Raw genomic sequence first — 22,434 nt, 5'->3', positions numbered from 1 at the left:
CACCTTCACGAGTTTGTTCTCTGATTACCTGCTCAAAGTAATTTTCGGAATACAAATTCAGAATAATGTCACACGAATTCCTATCTCTGGCACTAGTATTTTTGGCATGACTCTCCCGCTCTACATCCCGCAAGTTGAAGTCGCTCCCTGTTACAAAACACGATAAGCAAAATTATTAACAATATTCTGCATTTTCCCTCTAACACGCTCTACAAGCACAGCTCCTGACCCAGGAGGTCTATAATTACCACTTTTGAGTGACCTTTGATGCTTAACTTCAGACAGATTAATTCACATTCGGAATCCGCGATAACTTCGTTAGATATTATCAAATTTATACTGCAAGAAATACGCCCCCACCATTAGAGGCTAACCCACCCTTATGATAAATATTTCAATCTGAACTTATGATTTTGTTGCTAGAAACTTGGGATTTCAACCAGTCTTCTATTCCTAATACTATCTGTGCATCATAACCTTCAATAAGTGATACGAATTCCAGGGTCTTTTCTTTGGTACTCCTGCAGTTTACTAATACCACATTAATCTTTTCTACATCTTATCTGTGAGGATGTACATTCTCCAAGAACATTGTGATTGATGTAAATTCGATTACTCGATTTTGGCTGTTTGTTCATCTATGATCCCATGGGGAGAGGGTTCTCTGACCTAATAGACTCTATCAGTCCATACCGTCCTACCCCCTCTGTCTATCCGTCCGCTTCTGGCCCCCTCTCTCTTTGCATCCCCTCCTCTATCAATCTCAAACTGCCCCCAGCCATGTCCATCCACACATATAACCACTGCACATCAGGTCGATAAATCAGGCTGGTAGTTATCCCACAACATATCTCTAGTGTAGGGCAGCCTACACATCAGGCACATCTTAACTGTTTTTTTGCCACTTACATATACCACACCTCATTCCTCCTGCCTCCTCTCTGTATCCACCTATTCCTCCCCGTGTCTCTCTATCCACCACTTCATTCCACCTCCATCTGTCCATCTCCTGCTAACCAGTCTGCCTGTCTCTTCATCTCCTCCTCCACACTAATACTGTCCAACTCTTCTGTCACCTCTCTCTGACCATATCTCCCTATCCCGTCCCACTCTCAATATCCTCCTCCTGCTTTCCGTGTCCATCTCTTCCATTCCCTCTTCCTTTCCCGCCTGCCCACTACCCCTATCAACCTTACACTTCATCTCCCCCTTCCTCCATTTTCACTGGCCATCTCCTCCTTCCCCCTCTGCCAATCTCCTCCTTTCCCTCTCCCCCTGCGCTCCTCCCTCTCTGTCCATCCTGTGCTCCCCCCCTCTCTGACCATATCATCCTACCCTCTCTCCTCCTCATTCTCCTCTCTCTGTTCACATCATCCCCCCTCTCTCTCCCTATCCATCTCCTCCTGGCGCTTCTCTCTGTCCAGCACACACACACTATGTGATCAAAAATATCCAGACACCTGGCTGAAAATGACTTACAAGTTCGTGGCGCCCTCCATTGGTAATGCTGGAATTCAATACAATGTTGGCCCACCCTTAGCCTTGATGACAGCTTCCACTCTCACAATCAGGTGCTGGAAGGTTTCTTAGGGAATAGCAGCCCATTCTTCACGGAGTACTGCACTGAGGAGAGGTATCGATGTCGGTCAGTGAGGTCTGGCATGAAGTTGGCGTTCCAAAACATCTCAAAGATGTTCTTTAGGATTCAGATCAGGACTCTGTGTACGCCAGTACATTACAGGGGTGTTATTGTCGTGTAATCACTCCGCCACAGGCCGTGAATTATGAATAGGTGCTCCATCATGTTGAAAGATGCAATCGCCATCCCCAAATTGCTTTTCAACAATGGGAAGAAAGAAGGTGCTTAAAACATCACTGTAGGCCTGTACTGTGATAGTGCCACGAAAAACAGCAAGGTTTGCAAGCCCCTACATAAAAAACACGACCACACCATAACACCACCTCCTTTGAATTTTACTGTTGGCATTACACACGCTGGCAGTTGACGTTCACTGGTCATTGGTCGTACCTACATCCTACCGTCGGATCTCCACATTTTGTATCGTGATTCGTCACTCCACATAACGTTTTTCCACTCTTCAATCGCCCAATGTTTACGCTCCTTATACCAAGCAAGGAGTCGTTTGATATTTACCGGCGTGATGTGTGGTTTATGAGCAGCCGCCCGACCATGAAATCCTCATCCTTTCTCACATCCTGTCTAACTGCCATAGTACTTGCAGTGGATCCTGATGTGGTTTGGAATTCCTGTGTGATGGTCTGGATAGATGTCTGCTTATTACACATTAAGACCCTCTTCAACTGTCAGTGGTCTCTGTCAGTCAACAGATGAGGTCAGCCTGTACGCTTTTGTGCTGTACGAGCCCCTTCAAGTTTCCACCTCACTATAACATCGGAAACAGTGGACCTAGGGACGTTTAGGAGTGTGGTATTCTCGCGTACAGACGAATGACACAAGTGACACCCACGTCAGGTGCTTGAAAACCGGTTTTCTATGCCCCTGATATGTAGGTTAACCTGCAACTCGAGTAGATGAAGTAGAGAGATACTTCTAAAACATAGTGTATCTTTCATGCATGGCAGCTTACATGTCAAGGACTGGAAAACCACTTCTTGCACCTGCCATATAGGCTGCCTTGCAAAGCAGATCGACAAGGAAGACTGATATTATTCCAACATACAGTATGAATGCAAGTTGTAGACACATGGTCGATGAAAAATGAAAATTTGGGTCTGGTAGTGAATCGTGATCATATAGCCTAATGGTAAGGCAACCGTTCGTGATAAGTGGGACATCCAAGTTAGAATCACAGTCCAGCACAAATTTTCACTGTCATCATTCCATTATACAGCTGATGTTTGTCCATATTTGCAACTGCAAATACATGTCAGTTATTTCATAATAGCTGTAGTAGTCGCAGTGCCTGTTCCTTTGGACATGCATGCATACTCAAAGCTACATTGTGTCATAGTACTGAACAACACATGCACTGCAGTATCATACTATGTAATACAGGTCTCACCAGGTCAGCGTCATACATGTGTAAATCTATCACTCACATACGGATAGAACCTATACTCATCACTGAAGACGACACAGAGCAGTTCTAATCTCCAGTCGAATCTTTCGCAACATCAGAATAGCCATATTTGGAGGTGTCGTGGTGTCAGTGGTAGCCTGGCCAGAGGCACACATGATTCTAATCTTGCTTCAACCAGGTGGCTCCCAACAGACGCTGGAGACATAACAGGTGCAGCATGTGCTCGAATTTCTTCTCTGGATGAACTGCATGTTTGCATTGTGAGTCGAATGTTGCACAGACCATGCTGAAAGCTGCGACACACCACTGATACATTGTGAGCAACATGTGCAGAAACCTATGGATATGTCCATCCAGCCTCCCACGGATGCACAACACTACCCTGTTAAAATGGCTGAGGCAGATCAACAGGAGGTCATACTCACTGACGTGGCACGATTATACCGTAGAATGAATGTTGCAACCACTATTCACCTCTAAACCCAGCGCTGATACTGTCTGCACAGTTCATCTACATCTACATCTACGTGATTACTCTGCTATTCACAATAAATTGCCTGGCAGAGGGTTCAATGAACTACCTTCAACTGTCTCTCTACCGTTCCGCTCTCGAAAGGCACGCGGGACAAACGAGCACTTAATTTTCTTCTGTGCGAGCCTCGATTTCTCTTATTTTATCGTGATGATCATTTCTCCCTATGTAGGTGGGTGGCAACAGAATGTTTTCGCAATCGGAGGAGAAAACTGGTGATTGAAATTTCATGATAAGATCCCGTCGCAGCGAAAAACGCCTTTATTTTAATGATTGCCACTCCAATTCACGTATCATGTCCGTGACACTATCTCCCCTATTTCGCGATAATACAAAACATTCTGCCCTTCTTTGTACTTTCTCGATGTCGTCCGTCAGTTCCACCTGATGCGGATCCCACACCGCACAGCAATACTCCAGAATATGGCGGACTAGCGTGGTGTAAGCAGTCCCTTTAGTAGACCTGTTGCACCTTCTAAGTGTTCTGCCGATGAATCGTCGTCTTTGATTTGTTCTACCCACAATATTATCTATGTGATCGTTCCAATTTAGGTTATTTGTAATTGTAATCCCTAAGTATTTAGTTGAATTTACAGCCTTCAGATTTGTGTGAATTATAGCGTAATCGAAATTTAGCTGACTTCTTTTAGTACTCATGTGAATAACTTCATAATTTTCCTTATTCAGGGTCAATTGCCACTTTTCGCACCATACAGATATCTTATCTAAATCATTTTGCAAGTCATTTTGATCATCTGATGACTTTACAAGACGGTAAATGACAGCATCATCTGCAAAAAATCTAAGACGGCTACTTAGATTGTCTCCTATATCGTTAATATAGATCAGGAACAATAGAGGGCCTATACCACTTCCTTGGAGAACGCCGGATATTACTTCTGTTTTACACGAAGACTTTCCGTCTATTACTACGAACTGCGATCTTTGTGACAGGAAATCACGAATCCAGTCGCACAAATGAGGCGATACTCCGTAGGCACGCAGTTTGGTTAGAAGACTCTTGTGAGGAACGGTGTCGAAGGCCTTCTGGAAATCTAAAAATATGGAATCAATTTGACATCCCTTGTCGATAGCACTTATTACTTCATGAGTATAAAGAGCTAGTTGTGTGTAACAGGAACGATATTTTCTGAAACCATGCTGACTATGTGTCAATAAATCGTTTTCTTCGAGGTACTTCATAATGTTCGAATACAGTATATGTTCCAAAACCCTACTGCAAATCGACGTTAGTGATATAGGCCTGTAATTCAGCGGATTACTCCTACTTCCCTTTTTGGGTATTGGTGTGACTTGAACAATTTTCCAGTCTTTAGGTGCGAATTTTCCGTGAGCGAATGGTTGTATATAATTGCTAAATATGGAGCTATTTTATCAGCATACTCTGAGAGGAACCTGACTGGTATACAATCTAGACCGGAAACTTGCTTTTATTAAGTTATTTAAGCTGCTCCGTTATTCCGAGGATATCTACTTCTATATTTCTCATCTTGGCAGTTGTTCTTGATTGGAATTCAGGAATATTTACTTCGTCTTCTTTGGTGAAGGAGTTTCGGAAAACTGTGTTTAATAACTCTGCTTTACTGGCACTGTCATCAGTGACTTCACCGTTGTTATCGCGCAATGAAGACGTTTATTGCGTCTTGCCACTGTTGTGCTTTATGTATGACCAGAATCTCTTTGGGTTTTCTGCCAGATTTCGAGACAGAATTTCGATGAGGAAATTATTAAAAGCATCTCACATTAAAGTACGCGCCATATTTCGAACTGTAAAACTTTGCCAATCTTGGGGGTTTTGCGTTCTTTTAAATTGGGTATGCTTTTTTCGTTGCTTCTGCAACAACGATCTGACCCGTTTTGTCTACCATGGGGGATCAGTACCATTACTTATTAATTTATGTGGTATATATCTCTCAATTGCTGTCGATACTATCTCTTTGAAAACATTCCTCAACTTTTCTACACTTACATAATCAGATCGGAAGGAGTGAAGACTGTCTCTTAAAAAGGCGTTAAGAGCATTTTTATCAGCTTTTTTTTAAGTAGATATACTTTGCGTTTCTTTTTGATGGTTGTAGGTGTTACGGTATTCAGCCTAGCAGCAACTGCCTTGTGGTCGCTAATCCCTGTATTCGTCACAACACTCACTATATGTCCAGGATTATTTGTTGCTAAAGGGTCAAGTATGCTTTTGCAACCATTTACCCTTCGAGTGGGCTCATGAACTATTTGTTCAAAATAATTTTCTGAGAAAGCATTCAGTACAATTTCGGATGATGTTTTATGCCTGCCGCCGGCTTTATACGTATAATTTTTCCAGCGTATCGAGGGTAGATTGACCGACTATAACTGTATGAGCGGGGTACTTATTTGAAATGAGACTCAAATTTTCTTTGAACTGTTCAGCAACTATATCTTCGGGGGAGGGGGGGGGGGATGTCCCCGTTCGTAGTCGCTAATTATAACAATATGTTTACTTTTGTGCTGTAACATATAGCTATAATCAGCGGTGGAAACATATTTGCGAACGCCGACCGTGTGCGGCTGTTTCTTGTTGGATCGTCTGATCAGTCGGAAGTTGCATTGCAGAGGAGAGTAAATGCCTATTCAAAATATAATTATTTTTGGATAGCTCAACATGAATTTCCTAAGGGACCGTAGTTTATCATGCATTTACCAGTAGAATATGGCGCGGAGAAAATATTTCGCCGCATGCAACTTCCGTCCGAACTCGACGAAAGAATTCGTGACTGTGAACTCTCTATTTGGCAGAAACATATAGAAAATTAAATAATTTCATGAAGAAGTGAGACATAGATTCTATAGTAAATGAATAGTCCATACACCAGTTCCATTTAACTCTGAATTTATGGCAATTAATAGACGAACTTACACTGCAATGAAGAATTTAACATGGATGCCGTTTTGACTGGCACTTCTCGTAATGAAAACAATTCCTTTGACGTTTTCACATACACGTCGCACAATAAATCTACTGCTAGGCACTTTTAGTATTACACATTTACTTTACACTAGAACAATATTATTTTTAACAGTAATAATACGGCGGCAAGACATGCGCGTCCGACACAAGTTACAGGAGACAAGAGAAGAATGAGTAACTGTTCATCGAGAATATCTCGTACATCAAAAAAAAAATCTGTAAAAGTGTTCTTCTTCTGTCCGTTTTTCGCGCCGCGGTTTTCAAAGTCAATACCTCACTGCATCTCTGACGGCGCTTCGACAATAAACAAGTTACGTCACAGGTCGTTCACCTTTTACATTCTCGCAACATTATTTGCTAACTGTAGCTGTTGCCGAGCGACTGCTCGATTAGTGAATGATTTAAAATGATAAGCAATCACATAATGTTACAGGGGGGGGGGGGGGGTCGGTAAAACGATCCAGTTAATAATTTAGTCCAATTGTCAAGTATAACCTCCACCCATACTATTTCACACGAACTATCTACTTCAACTTCGCTACAAGGCAAACTACCTCTGACAGCAATAAATACTCCACCACCAACTGTATCTGATCTATCCTTTCTGAACAGTGTTAAAACGTTTCAAAAAATTTCGGCTGAACTTATTTCCGGCTTTAGCCAGCTCTCTGTACGTACAACTCTTTGAGGTTCAGTGCTTTATATTAGGGCTGGAGCTCTGGTTCTTTCCCAACACAGCTATGATAATTTACAACTACAATACCAATAGTTTCTACAACTACCTTACTGTGTTTTTAACTGTCCACTTTTAGACGGACGTCCCTTCTGTGGTTCCCTGAGACCCTCTAACCTAAAAAACCGCCCAGTCCCTTCCACACAGCCCCCGCTACCCATGTAGCCGCCTGCTGTGTGTAGTGGACTCCTGACCTATTAAGCGGAATCCCGAAACCCACCACCCGATGGCGCAAGTCAAGGAATCTGCAGCCTACACGGTCACAGAACCGCCTGAGCCTCTGATTAAGACCCTCCACTCCGCTCTTCACCAAAGGGCCACAGTCAGTTCTATCAACGATGCTGCAGATGATGAGCTCCACCTTAATCTCGGAAGCAAGACTGGCAGTCTTTGCCATTTCCGCTAGCCACCTGAAACCAGACAGAATCTGCTCCAATCCAAAGTGACACACGTCATTGGTACCGACATGAGCCACCACCTGCAGTTGGCTGCACCCTGTACTCTTCATGGCATCCGGAAGCACCCTTTCCACATCCGGAATGACTCCCTCTGGAATGCACACGGAGTGCACACTGGCTTCCTTCCCCTTCATGGCAGCAATGTTCCTAAGGGGCCCCATTATGTGCCTAAAGTTGGAACTCCCAACCACCAGCAAACCCACCCTCTGTGAATACCCAGACCTTCCTGGCCGAGAAGCTTCCTCTGGAACAGGGTGGATGACTACATCTGGCTCAAAGACATAGTCAGCCACAGATAACGCCCGAAACATGTTCGTCAAACGAACCAGGGAGGCCCTTCGATTGGTCCTCGAAACATGTTCGTCAAACGAACCAGGGAGGCCCTACGTCCGGCCCTCGGAAAGTTTTTTGCTGCCTGTCAGACTTTGGAATGATCTCCCACTCGACCACGGGTGAGGGATCAACCTCAGTGCAGGCGGTACCCAGGGCCACCACAGCAGTGGACTGATCGGAGGACATGTGGGACGTGCTCGACGTCCCTTGCATCCCCGCATTCGATCCTTCACAGTGACGCCCCTTGGCAGCAGCCTCAAGCCGTGTGATGGAAGCCAAAGCAGCCTGGAGCTGTGAGCAAAAGGTCGCCAACTCAGCTCGCATCTGTACACAACAAGCTACAGATCCTATCCATTACTGCAGTTGCTCCTGTTTAAAGCTCATAAAAATATGTGACAAGCGAACGGTGTACTCACCTCATTAGTAGCAGGAACTAACGGTGCTGCTCTCACTGATAGTCTAACTGAGCTAATGCAGAGGAGGCAGAGACTGGCCTCCTTAGTCATGATCACTGTTGACTGTGACAAATTAATCGCTAACACTACAGTCCTTCGGTATGAACACTGCCACTGAACGCAATTCTTGAGGTGATATATTTTTATTTTTCCACTGTTGTATGCAGTTTCATAATTTCTTGTCTAGAGGAACAGGTTTGTCCTTAACATATTATATCCTAGGAGAATAAACTGAAAATCGACCTGGGTAAGCCCAAATGGAGCAAAAATAAAACTGACTACATTTTACACAAACAATAAAGCAACTGTTCAGATTTAGAGCTTCTGAACCAAATTTTACTCTACATTGTATGAGAGTAAGATGGCTCATAATTACAAATTTGCCACATACTAAAACTACTTTAGTTTCATACTCACTTTCATTGCCATTACTTCATTTTCAAGTAATAGTCTAGACATTTGAGTTTCCAACATAAATGAATTGTGTGCACAGCCATCCATTGCATATACAGAGTGTCACAGGAAGAATGGTCAGTGGTTAAGTACATGACAAGAACGCTCATCTCAAGCAAAAATTTAATATGGACATACACCCCACTCCAAATATTTTCAGATATCTAACTCGTTTCTAAGTAATACAACTGGACCCAGTACTGAACCCTGTAGGACTCTCTTTGTGAATTCCTTCCCGCACGATCAACTGGCCGCCAAGATCACCTGACTTTACGCTATTAAATTTTTGTTTACAGCTTTGGGTGAAGTGTCAGGTGTACAAACGAGAACTGAATACGCGAGTGAACTGCTCGGTCGCATCATGGATGCTGCTGCCCTTAGACACGAACGTGCAGAGCCACTCAGATAAGCAACACAAGAGTGCAAATACTTTGTAAAACGCGTGTTGTAATGTTTACTAATTGTTGTACATGTGTAAACCTTACAATGTATTACATAATACAGAAAATTAACATTGTCCATTAAGTGTGTTCTGTCTTGGAAACCATACGGAATGAGATGTATGTTCAAATGAAGTTTTTGTTTAAAATTATCGTTCCTGTCATAGCCCTGAAATCGAGCATTCCTCCTGGTACACCTTGTACATGAAATCCTTCCCTATACCATATTTTGAAGGAAGTACTCCTCAGGTAGAGCAACCTTTAAACGTGGGAACTATATATTTAAGTTTTTAAGCCTTAGGAAACTGGATGTGAGTATAAAAATATGCAGCTAGGACTTTCCAGTTCATCAGCATCCCAATGGAAAAAGTAAATAAATTGTGCGTTGTATGGGTAAATATATATTGTACCGCGCAGAACACAACTAAAGAATCAGTCTATAGAAACCAAGTAATTCACTTCCGTTGCGACGCAGAATATTGGAATTAGGCTCAGAGGTGCCTTCAACCTTACTCTGTAACGGTGTAAAAGCATGGCGCCCTGCGACGTCACTCTCGTGCTCGGCGACGCTTCTAATTGACACGTAACCATTGGCACTAGACGTTGTCACAGTGGCAAAGCGTTCCATGTTCTGACGAATCTCAATATCTTCTTCATTATGCCGATGGGATGGCACGAATCCGTCGTCTTCGAGGGAACAGCTCCTTCCCACCTGTGTTGTGGGACAGTCAAGCTGGCGGCGGTTCCATTATGCACTGGGCATCTATGGGTCCAGTGGAACTCGTGCAAGGCACCATAACGGCCAAGGAGTGTCGCACACTGTTGCAGACAAAGTACATCCTTTCGTGACGATCGTGTTTCCCGACGACATTGACATTTTTCAGCAAGATAATGCGCCATGTCACAAGGCCAGGAGTGTGATGGTATGGCTCGAGGAAAACAATGAGTTCCAGTTTATGTGCTAGCCCCCTAACTCGCCAGATCTGAACCTGATCGAACACACCTGGGATGTGATTGAGGGTGGCGTCAGAGCTCATCGTCCCCATCCCCGGAATTTATGGGAATTAGGTAACTTGTGTGTGTCGATTTGGTGCTAACCCCCTCCAGAGACCTACCAAGGCCTCACTGCTTCCATACCACGACTCGTCGCAGCTGTTTTGCGTGCGAAAGGTAGCGGCAACTAGGTAGGTGGTCATAATGTTCTGGCTGATCAGTGTACTTACGTAATTCGATTTAAAAATGAATGTATTTGGAGATCAAAACACACTAGCTATCCAAATAAAAACTTGCTATAAACATTACGATAAAACAGAATTTAGACAATTTCTATAGGACGCAGTACCAGTATCTGAAATTATTTATGGAACGGTAAGAGTCTTAGATCCTTCCAATCCCTTTGTGAAACACTATTATTAATAAACAGGGAAATTAAGTATTTTTCAGTTGACACCATAAAGCCTCTGCAGCGTAAGCTCTGTTTCAAAATTCGTAACACATTTTCCAGGTTGAGCAAACGTCAGATTCGTGGAAAAGCATAAATTGTAATATTTTTGTATCCATGTGTTCAGATCCTTAAAACGAGGTTGAGATATGTTTAGTAGCCCTTAAAATATGGCTGAATATGTTTCACTTTGATAATTTATTTGTAAAAGTATAGTGACCATCAGGCAATACACGTAATCTCCCTAGTGTCAGCAATGTCTCATACTGCAACATTATACACAATACTCTATTGCATGGTGAAATCTTGAGAAATCCTGTAATCTAGACATAAGCGTCCAAAGATATATCAGTTTTCGAAAACATAAGTGTAAATGGAAATTCGAGAGCAAAATATAAACAATATTATTAGTATATCTACTGATTACTAGGAGATACGCCGTAGCAGATGCATAGAATATTACATGGCAGCAGAAGGTGCAAAACTACTTCGAGGCACAACTGCACATAATAAAATGAGTTTGCTGCAAGGACACAATTCATCATCAGTTTCCAAATACGAACGTTATCACATACATTTCATTGCTTTTGTAAATGTGCTGAAAATGAAAACCCGCAGAAGAGCACACGGGTTTCCGTGGTGTTTTGAATAAATATAATCCACGTGCAAATTGTTTCCCTTTATACTCTTTATGGATTGGAAGCTGCGGCTCCATCTGAATCAAATGGTTCAAATGGCTCTGAGCACTATGGGACTCAACTGCTGTGGTCATAAGTCCCCTAGAACTTAGAACTACTTAAACCTAACTAACCTAAGGACAGCACACAACACCCAGCCATCACGAGGCAGAGAAAATCCCTGACCCCGACGGGAATCGAACCCGGGAACCCGGGCGTGGGAAGCGAGAACGCTACCGCACGACCACGAGATGCGGGCTCCATCTGAATCATCAATGTTATTAACTACAAATCCGATGAGATAGCATATATACTAAGATGGTAATCTGAAAATTCCAAGCCGGCCGAAGTGGCCGTGCGGTTAAAGGCGCTGCAGTCTGGAACCGCAAGACCGCTACGGTCGCAGGTTCGAATTCTGCCTCGGGCATGGATGTTTGTGATGTCCTTAGGTTAGTTAGGTTTAACTAGTTCTAAGTTCTAGGGGACTAATAACCTCAGCAGTTGAGTCCCATAGTGCTCAGAGCCATTTGAACCATTTTTTGAAAATTCCAAGAGCTTCATAAGGAAGCCAAGTGAAGTTCTCCAACTGAGACATTAGATTATTCTGAATCCCCCTCTGCACGTTAACAACAGCCTTTGAGGAAAGCACAGAGTTAAACCAGAATATGTTACAGCAGAATCAAATAGAGTGAAAATATACTGTCACGGTTCGTTGTCGGTGATAGTGAAGTGCATTCTGATGTCGGCTGCAATATTCAGTTTTTCAATAAGATCACTAATATTAAATTTCCCAAAAGCTTTTCAACTTATCTCCAGATCTAGAACGTTACAGACTGTCACATATCTTGCTGTTTTATCGTCGTGTGACAATAAAATGGCAATTTCATCGCCTAGAAGATAGCTGCGGCTTTTCCTACTATCATATTGCGTTTTTGCTGTCAGTCACGTTGCCCTGAACATGTCAGTAAATATTCGCCTAAAATACGGTATCGAAGATTTTGGGTATTGCTAACCCCTGCCATGAATAAACGCTCTGAAACTTCCGGGCAGATTAAAACTGTGTGTTCGCAGGAGAGCTTCTGTAAAGTTTGGAAGGTAGGAGATGTTGTGTCGGTAGCTGGGCCGACACCGTGAAGTTGAGATGGCTGAAAAGGCAAGCTAGACTAACGCAGACGGGCGTGAAGTACTGGAACAGGATACGTAATTAATGTTAGGAAGAAAAGTACGGAGCAGGTTTAATACTTAACTTTACTCAATCATGGTGGTACATCGATCTTGACGATACACAGGAGACTTTAAGTACAATCACTGTATGGCTAATGGCGCCTTGCTAGTTCGTAGCCATTAACTTAGCTGATGGCTATTCTGTCTCTCGGCTAATGAGAGAGAAAGGCTTCGTACATCTGGTCGGTAGCTAGGTTCTCGTACAACTGGGGCGAGTGCTCTCTCGTATCACGAGACCTGCCTTGGTGGTGGCGCTAGGTCTGCGATTACACAGTGGCGACACGCGGGTCCGACATGTACTAAATGGACCGCGGCCGATTTAAGCTACCACCTAGCAAGTGTGGTGTCTGGCAGTGACACCACATTCCTCCCCCGCAAATCGGCGAACGGTCGTGTGATAAGGCTTCCGCCCGCCGTGGGGAGGACCACATGTTGACGTATGCGATGAGGTGGGGAGCCTAACAACAGGCGAGGCTGTGCCACCCGCACCCGGCCATTCGGTCCGAGGGGAGCTAGGAAACGCCTGAAAAACTAGTCCAGGGTGCACGTCAACACGCGGTGTATGCGCCCGTAAAGAGACAGGAGGGACCGAAGGATCAACCTCCATTGCGTCGGGGTAGCCGACGCGCGATGACGTCATGTGGTCCGGAGCGGGCGGGAGTTCCATGGCGGAGGACAGCTGGTCACGGGAAGCGATCGGCGGCGCGTGACCCTGGGAGGCGCTTGGCGGCTGCAACGAAGCGTCGAATGCGGGCGGCGCCGGCGGGAGAACAAGCGGCGGCGGTGGCGGCTGCTGCTGCTGCTGCGGCGGCGGCGCGTCGCCATGGGGCAAAATGGAAGGCATCGTCGGTAACACCTGGGGATGAGGCGAGCCAGTAGATGGGTCCCCAGGGCGCTGACCGGACGGCACCGTCGCTGAAAGCAGACGGGGAGCGGCAGAACCCGAGCGACGACAGAGGCGCAGCTGATTGAGATGCCGACGCACCTCACCAGAGGCCCCCAAAACCAAATACATCGCGCGGCCGAGGCAGCGAAGAATGCGCCCCGCGAGCCAACGCCGTGAACCTCGATAGTTGCGATAAAATACAACGTCGCCTGGAGCAAAAGCAGGAGTCTGCCGCTGCACAGGAACCTGATGCGGCGGATGCAGCAAAGACATCAAGGTGCGATGAGGACGACCGTGGAGCAACTCAGCCGGCGAGCGACCATCTCGGGGCTGAGAGCGATACGAAGACAAAAAGAGCAACAATGCGTCCTCCCGAGAATGCGACTCTTTCAATTTCAACATCTGTGACTTGAAAGTCCGGACCAATCGTTCAGCGGCACCGTTGGACTGAGGCGAAAACGGCGCGGATGTCAGATGTTGAATACCATTGGCCTGGCAGAATGACTGAAATTCTGCGGACATGAATTGTGGGCCATTGTCGGAAACAATAGTCTGCGGAAGACCTTCAATGCAAAAGATAGCAGACAACGCTTGGATGGTGGCGGAGGACGTCGTGGAAGACATCCGGACAACAATAGGAAAATTACTGAAGGCGTCGACCAGAACCAACCATCGAGCATTCCAGAATGGACCAGCAAAATCAATGTGCAAGCGTTGCCAAGGGGAAGTGGCTTTTGGCCACGCAAAGACTTTCCGCGGCGGTGCGGACTGTTGTTCGGCACACGCCGGGCACGAAGAACACATTTTCGTAATCGCAGCATCGATTCCGAACCAAGTACAGTGCTGACGAGCAAGTTGTTTCGTTCGCACTATACCCCAATGTCCTTGGTGAAGAAGCCGTAAAACAGAGGACTGTAACGAACGTGGGACCACGACTCTGGACTGATCATTATCAGAACGCAACAACAAAACACCACGTCGAACAAAAAGTCTCTCCTTGTGAGCAAAAAATCGGCGAACCAACGGATCCTCGATCCGAGACTTTGACAAAGGCCATTGCGTAGCAACAAAACGTAAAACAGTAGCAAGGACAGGGTCAGCAGCTGTGGCTGTAGCGACACGACGAAAATCAATCGGAAACGATTCGACCACTTCATCGGTTTCTGAATCAATGAACATGCAAGCAAGTTCGGAAGAATCGAATGCTTTATCCTCAGCAACAGGCAAACGGGACAACGCATCGGCGTTTCCGTGCTTAGCAGTGGACCGATACAAGATATCGTAGCGGTACTGCGAGAGGAAAATAGACCAGCGAATGAATTTCTGCGCTGTACGTGGAGGTACAGGCTTGGTCGGATGAAAAAGCGATGTCAAAGGTTTGTGGTCTGTGATGATGGTAAAGTGACGACCATAAGAAATCATGGAACTTAGTAACACCAAACACGAGAGCCAAAGCTTCTTTCTCTATCTGTGAATAATTTCTTTGCGCAGACGAGAGCAATTTGGACGCAAAGGCAATAGGGCGATCATGGGAGCCAACTTTGTGCGCAAGCACAGCACCGATCCCGAAATCCGATGCATCTACCATCAACAAAAGGGGTTTCTGGGGATCGAATGGCGTAAGGCAAGTATTAGAAAGCAACGCCGATTTCAACTGGCGAAAGGCGCGTTCACATTCCATCGTCCAGACGAACGGAACACCTTTACGGCGTAAGCGATGAAGCGGAGCTGAAATGGAAGAGGCATTGCGCACATATTTATCGTAATAATTAATTTTACCCAACACACTCTGTAGCTGTTTCACATTTTGAGGGGAAGGCAATTCTTGTATGGCACGGAGGTGCTCTGGACTCGGATGTATGCCTTGGGCATTAATGACATGTCCCAGGTATGGTAAGTCACGAGCAAAAAACACACATTTGTCCTTCCTCAAGCGAAGACCATTTTGCCGCAAGACCTGAAATAATGTTCGTAAGTTCGCAAGATGATCTTCTTCTGTTTGTCCGGAGATCACTATATCGTCCAGATAGTTTGCTGCAGTAGGGACCGACGCACAAATAGTTTGTAAATATTGCTGAAACAAGGCAGGGGCGGATGCACACCCGAATGGCAGTCTTTTGAAGCGGTACAATCCAAGATGCGTGTTAACCACCAATACGCACTGGGATTCGTCGTCCACCGGTATTTGCAAGTACGCATCGGCTAGGTCCAACTTTGAAAAATATTTTCCCGGGCACAGTTTAGCAAAAAGATCTTCCGGGCGGGGCAAAGGAAAAGTAGCAGTCACTAGCTGTGGATTCACTGTGGCCTTGAAGTCCACACAAAGTCTCAATTTTCCGGAAGGTTTTGGCAAAATTACTAAGGGTGAGGCCCAGAGAGAAGCTTGCACACGTTCTATTACACCCTGTGATTCGAGATCGTGTAACGTTCTTGCGACCTCATCACGCAATGCGTGGGGAACATTGCGCGCCCTGAAAAATTTCGGTTGCGCGTTTACCTTCAGTTCTAAATGTGCTTCATAGTTTTTAGCGCAACCTAAGCCCGGTGCAAAAATGTCTGCAAATTCGTCACACAGCCGAGAAACACTGTCTGTAGGCACAGTCTGATTCACTGATAGGACCTGATTTACAATAGACATGTTAAACAACTGAAACAAATCTAGACCAAACAAGTTCACTGCAGAAGAAGAACGAAGAACGTAAAATGACACAAGTTTTGTTTGTCCCTTGTATGTTGCAAGAAGGCTGCACTGTCCTAACACAGGAATTTTCTGTCCGGAATATGTAGTTAGCTTAACATTTGCGGAACGCAACGGAGGTTTGCCCAGTTGTTTGTACGTGTCGTGATTGAGCAATGAAACTGCAGCTCCGGTATCGAGCTGGAATGGTATCACTTTGCCTTCAAAGTCTAAGTCCACAAAAAGTTTATTGTCCTGCTGACGACAAGAGCGACTGTTTTGTGCAATTGGAACAGACACTGGTACAGAATCACTTGCTAATTGACGTGATTTCCGGCGACGTCGACGTACAGTTTTTGTGGGACGATCACAGTCACTGTTAGAGAAAGTGTCACTGGACGAAGCGGAATTAACGACATGAATGTCCATAGGCGAAGGTCCACGAGCCTGAGTGTCCTTGGTTTGATTCCGGCGCGAAGCAAAGGGCCTGGAATGATTGTGATTGTCTGATCTGAGCTTTTTCTAGCAAACACTTTGAACATGTCCTTTCTTATTGCAGAAAAAGCAAATAGCTTGGCGTGACGGGCAATGTTCACGCGAATGTCTAGTAGCACACCGCGGGCACGATTTCACTACATTTGTGGGCTGGCGCGGCACACGTGGCTTAGCGCGCGGCGGCAGCTGTGCGGACGTGCGCGAGGCCCGGTTACCGGGCCGCGCAGCGCGTCCAGCGGGCCGGTTAATGTTACACACGGCTGGCGAAGTTTCAAAAGATTCCTGAGCACAGTCAAGTGTGTCCTGTCTATCCAATATGTCTATCACTTGTTGAAGGGAGGGATTAACTAGTTTCAAAATTTGCTCCCGTATGCGAACATCAGAAACGTTCTGTGCAATTGCATCACGCACCATTGTATCTGAATAAGAAAGACCACAGTCACATTCAAAGGCACAGTCCCTAGTAAGTCCTTGCAATGTTGCTACCCACTCCCTATTAGTTTGACCGGCCGTACGTTTTGTACGAAAGAACGTATACCGTTTTGCAACCACATTAACTGTTTCTTTGAAATAGGCATCTAATGCAGACAAAATTTCCTCGTAGGACAGAGTTGCTACGTCGCGTCGGGGAAACAATTTCACTATCACACGGTATGTGGACACACCGACACAAGAAAGCAAAAACGGCTGCCGCTCTTTACCTTGAATTCTGTAGGCTGCTAGATGAAAGTTGAACTGGCGAGACCACTCGTGCCAGGTCTCATCGGCTGCCACGTATGGTCGAAAGGGAGGTGCAACAGCGTTTAGTGGCAGCGGTAGCGAAGAAGCGGCGGCGGCCGCATCGGTTTGAATGGCACGTTGACCCTGGACGAGCTGTCCAAGGGCATCCAGTAACGCCTGCGTCTGCTGATTCTGCAAGCGATAAAATTCGGACAGTACATCTGGAGAATGTGGCTAAGCCATGACACAATTAAATGTAAGCAATCAGAAAGAACTCTTTTCCCTCGTCGCCAATGTTGTGTCGGTAGCTGGGCCGACACCGTGAAGTTGAGATGGCTGAAAAGGCAAGCTAGACTAACGCAGACGGGCGTGAAGTACTGGAACAGGATACGTAATTAATGTTAGGAAGAAAAGTACGGAGCAGGTTTAATACTTAACTTTACTCAATCATGGTGGTACATCGATCTTGACGATACACAGGAGACTTTAAGTACAATCACTGTATGGCTAATGGCGCCTTGCTAGTTCGTAGCCATTAACTTAGCTGATGGCTATTCTGTCTCTCGGCTAATGAGAGAGAAAGGCTTCGTACATCTGGTCGGTAGCTAGGTTCTCGTACAACTGGGGCGAGTGCTCTCTCGTATCACGAGACCTGCCTTGGTGGTGGCGCTAGGTCTGCGATTACACAGTGGCGACACGCGGGTCCGACATGTACTAAATGGACCGCGGCCGATTTAAGCTACCACCTAGCAAGTGTGGTGTCTGGCAGTGACACCACAGGAGACAAGGTACTGGCGGAAGTAAAGCTGTGAGGACGGGGCGTGAGTCGTGCTTTGGTAGCTCAGTTGGTAGAGCACTTGTCCGCGAAAGGCAAAGGTCCCGAGTTTGAGTCTCGGTGCGGCACACAGTTTTAATTTGCCAGGAAGTTTCATATCAGCGCACACTCCGCTGAAGAATGAAAATCTCATTCTGAACAAACGCTCTGTTTGCGCTACTAGAATTCTACCCTTTCACCTTTTCAGTTCTTTAGTCTCGTAACTACTTCGCCATTAAAGCCAATGCTGATATTTACATGCAGCTGGTAGTGTTACAGGCTCCCAGCTTCCATTGCCACAAAAACCCAGATTTTTATATATCATCCTCTAGTCTATTTACAACCAGACTTTTGAATGTCTTCGAACTGGTGGCTCGCAGTAGCTTCAGAAAGCGCTGATCTCGTGGAAATAATTTGGTAAAAGTCATTTAAAACTTTGTCATTTACGTACATAAAGATTGCCATCTGTGCCATGAGCTTCATTATCTCCCTATGAATGACTGATAATGTTGCATTTTTACCGTCGGGCAGATTCAAGCGGAAACATTGTTATCTCACTGTGACTATAGCCCAAAGCTTGACATACACATTATATGGATTCTGGCGAACAAAAGCTGAAGCAAAAATATGCGTGCTACTGATCCACCCGTCACCAGTAACAGCATAACCGCCGATGCAAAGATCCACGGCTGTTACAGTGCTTCACCATCAAATTAAAACATTGAAGGAAGCCATACTGTACACGACAGCCATGCAGACAAGGTGGCTGGCATCCTGTGCTGACCCCCCCAGGGGGTCCACAACTCTTTTGTGGACACGTGTGTAGCGAGCACGGGACCCCGAGCTAATGTGGCCCTCCTTCCTTTCCGGGCTGCATACCTTCCCTTCCCTTTCCGCATCCCTCCCTGTCCCCCATCTTCGCCCCCCCCCCTCACCTCTGGCCCTTTCCTTCCCTTTCTCCCCCTCTGGGAGTATGATTTGTGCCTACGTCCGGAGACGGACGCTCGAAACTTTTCCAACTTACTTGCTTTCTACACTTACAAGTCCTCGTCCTTCCTCTGTCCTTCTCTTTTCCTTCCCTCTTCTCCTTGCCCTCTTCTCCGCTGCGGCGTTTGAGACCCCCTCTTCTTTCCTTTCCCTTTCTCTTTTTTCCTCCCTGTGCATGTCTGAAGGCCGACCCACGCACTTCCATGCGTAGCCGGTGACGGGGTAACGCGTAATTCCCCGCCCCGGGTAGACAGGTAGGACACGTACGTACCCCCTGGTAATGGCCAGGCCCAGGGAGGGGTGATTACCCGAGCTGATACCTTCCGAAAGTGCCGATTGGTCCCTCCGTCCGTTTGTCGGGAGGTGTGACCTGAGGTGTGAACAATCACCTAAGGCGGGTGTGCCCTCAGTGAGGGCCCCCACAAGGGAGGAGCGCGCCGTCGGAGACGCCGGTAATCATGGGGGATTCTTCCGCAATGGTTTCCTCACCTTCCACTATGTCTGCTCACAAACGTAAGTTCACTGAGTCTCAGCCACAGACGGTTCTTCCATCGTTGCCACAGTTCCTTGTTATTTCTCGGTCTGACGAAGGTCACGACTTTTCCACGGTCAACCCTTTCATTATTCAGAAAGGTGTCGACGCAATTGCGGGTCCTGTAAAGTCTTGTTCCAGATTACGGAATGGTACCCTGTTGTTAGAAACACACAGTGCCCTCCAGGCTCAAAAATTGCTGCGTACTTCTCTGCTCCACACCTTCCCTGTCCGGGTGGAACCGCACCATACCTTAAATTCCTCGCGTGGAGTCGTTTATACACGCTCCCTCGATGGATTGTCTGACGAAGAAATTCAGCACTACCTGTCTGACCAGGGCGTCACCGCTGTTCATCGGGTTATGAAAAGGGTTGACTCGAACATCATTCCGACCCGCACTGTCTTCTTGACATTTGACAAAGTTCAACTCCCATCAAAAATCAAAGCAGGCTATGAGATAATTTCCGTTCGCCCTTATGTCCCAAACCCTACGCGTTGCTATCGATGTCAGCGGTTCAATCACACCAGCCAGTCCTGTTCCAATCCGGCCAAATGTGTTACGTGTGGCAAGGATGCCCATGAGGGTGCTTGTCCACCTCCATCCCCTCACTGCATCAACTGTATGGGTGACCACGCTGCTTCCTCTCGAGATTGCCCCGTTTTTAAGGACGAAAAGCTGATCCAGGAAATAAGAGTGAAGGAAAAGGTGTCGACCTTTGCTGCTCGAAAGTTACTCGCCAGTCGACAGCCCACCATGCCTCAGAAAGGAAAATACAGCACTGTCCTTGCTTCTCCTCGGCCAACAAAGGAGGCGGCCACGCAGACTTGCGACCTCACATTTAGTACCACGGTCGTCAGATCGGCCAGCGCAAAGATCGCCCGTTCAACCTCACCACTTTCGCCTGCCCACTCTATGGCTCACCCTTCGTCGGGTTCTGCTAAATCTCGAGCCCAAAAGTCAGACGCCAAGTCTTCGAAAAAAGAGCATTCTCGTGAAGAGTTTTTACGTACTGCAACTTCACAACCATCGGTTCCTCCTTCATCTAAACATCATACCTCCAAGAAGGCTACGAAGAAACACAGTTCCTCTCCTTCTCCGCCAAGGCGTGTCCCATCTACAGCACCACCTGGCGGAAATCGCCCTCGGCCATCTTCTGTGTCGCCGAGGCGCACTGCTGGTGGCCGGTCAACTGGCCGTTCGTTGGTGGCAGGAGCTGCTCCTGACCAACCTATGGATCAGGATCTTCTGCCTTCGACTGAATGCCATTCCATGCTGTCGGTCGCAAGCTCTGAGCAGTCGTTGAGTTGACAGCACCCTTGGTCACGTTTCTCCATTTTCTGTTCACCCTATGTCCATTATCCACTGGAATATCCGCGGCATTCGCGCCAATCGGGATGAATTGTCGATCCTCTTACGATCCTACTCGCCGGTCATCTTCTGTCTTCAGGAATCAAAGCTGCGTCCCCATGACCGCTTTGTTCTCCCTCATTTTCAGTCCGTCCGATATGACCTCCCCTCTGTTGAAGGCACTCCAGCCCATGGAGGACTCATGATTCTGCTCCATGATACTCTCCATTATCACCCAATCCCCTTAAACACTTTCTTTCAAGCTGTCGCCGTCCGTCTTTCCCTTTCTGGATACACGTTCTCTCTTTGTACGGTATACATTCCATCGTCTACACCACTGGCACGAGCTGATCTCCTTCATCTTCTTGATCAGCTTCCACCCCCCTATTTGCTGGTTGGGGACTTCAATGCCCACCACCCGCTTTGGGGATCTCCACATCCTTGTCCACGTGACTCACTATTGCTAGACGTCTTCCACCAAGCGGATCTAGTCTGCCTCAACACTGGGGTCCCCACATTTTTGTCTGCCTCCACGGCAAATTTATCTCATTTGGACCTTGCGGTCGGTACTGTTCCGCTAGCTCGGCGCTTCGAATGGTTCGCCCTTGATGATACACACTCGAGTGACCACTTTCCATGTGTTCTTCGACTGCAGCCTCAACTGCCATATATGCGCTCGCGACGCTGGAAGTTTGCCCAAGCCGATTGGACATTTTTTTCGTCTCTAGCGACATTCGATGACCGTCGCTTTCCCAGCGTCGACGATGAGGTCACACATTTTACCGACGTTATTCTCACAGCTGCGGAACGTTCAATACCACGCACCTCCGAATTGCCCCGGCGCCCCCCAGTTCCTTGGTGGAACGAGGCATGCCGTGACGCAATACGTGAGCGGCGACGTGCTCTTCGCATTTTCCGTCACCATCCAACTTTGGCCAACTGTATCCGATATAAGCAGCTCCGTGCGCGCTGCCGTCGCGTCATCCGCGATAGCAAGAAGGCAAGCTGGAAATTCTTTATTAGCTCATTTAACACCTTCACTCCCTCCTCGGAAGTTTGGAGTCGACTTCGACGGTTCTCAGGCGCGCCTAGTTTCTCCCCGGTCTCTGGGCTCACTGTCGCGCACGATACCTTAGTGGACCCCGTCGCAATTTCTAACTCATTGGGTCAGCACTTTGCTGAGATTTCGAGCTCTTCAAATT

This window comes from Schistocerca serialis, chromosome 3 (assembly GCF_023864345.2).
Source record: "Schistocerca serialis cubense isolate TAMUIC-IGC-003099 chromosome 3, iqSchSeri2.2, whole genome shotgun sequence".
Lineage (NCBI taxonomy): Eukaryota > Metazoa > Arthropoda > Insecta > Orthoptera > Acrididae > Schistocerca > Schistocerca serialis.
Note: the sequence above shows the minus strand (reverse complement) of the source record.